Below are 1,157 nucleotides of genomic sequence, written 5' to 3'. Positions count from 1 at the left end.
AAGAAAAGGAAACCATAAACAAAACAAAAAGACAACCCTCAGAATGGGAGAAAATATTTGCCAACGAAGCAACTGACAAGGGATTAATCTCCAAAGTATACAAACAGCCCATGAGCTCAATATCAAAAAACAAATAACCCAATCAAAAAATGGGCAGAAGATCTAAATAGACGTTTCTCCAAAGAAGACATATAGATGGCCAAAAAGCACAAGAAAAGATGCTCAACATCACAAGTTATTAGAGAAATTCAAATCAAAACTACAATGAGGTATCACCTCACATGGGTCAGAATGGCCATCATCAAAAAGTCTACAAACAGTAAATGTTGGAGAGGGTGTGGAGAAAAGGGAACCCTCTTGACTGTTGGTGGGAATGTAAATTGATACAGCCACTATGGAGAACAGTATGGAGGTTCCTTAAAAAACTAAAACTAGAACTGCCATGTGACCCACCAATCCCACTCCTGGGAATATACTCGGAGAAAACCATGGTTCAAAAGGATACATGCGGGCTTCCCTGGTGGCGCAGTGGTTGAGAGTCCGCCTGCCAATGCAGGGGACACGGGTTTGTGCCCCGGTCCGGGAGGATCCCGCATGCCGCGGAGTGGCTGGGCCCGTGAGCCATGGCCGCTGAGCCTGCGCATCTGGAGCCTGTGCTCCACAACGGGAGAGGCCCCAGTGGTGAGAGGCCCATGTACCACAAAAAAAAAAAAAAAAAAAAAGAAGGATACATGCACCCCAATGTTCACTGCAGCACTATTTACAATAGCCAGGACATGGAAGCAACCTAAATGTCCATCAACAGAGGGATGGATAAAGAAGATGTGGTACATATATACAATGGAATATTACTCAGTCATAAAAAAAGAACAAAATAATGCCATTTACAGCAACATGGATGGATCTAGAGACTGTCATACTGAGTGAAGTCAGACACAGAAAGACAAATATATGATATCACTTGTATGTGGAATCTAAAAAAAAGGGTACAAATGAACTTACTTACAAAACAGAAGTAGAGCCACAAATATAGAAAACAAACTTATGGTCACCAGGGGAGAAGGGGGAGGGATAAATTGGGAGATTGGGACTGACATGTACACACTACTATATATAAAATAGATAACTAATAAGAACCTGGTGTATAGCACAGGGAA

Source organism: Physeter macrocephalus, chromosome 20 (genome assembly GCF_002837175.3).
Source record: "Physeter macrocephalus isolate SW-GA chromosome 20, ASM283717v5, whole genome shotgun sequence".
NCBI classification, from domain to species: Eukaryota; Metazoa; Chordata; class Mammalia; order Artiodactyla; family Physeteridae; genus Physeter; species Physeter macrocephalus.
Note: the sequence above shows the minus strand (reverse complement) of the source record.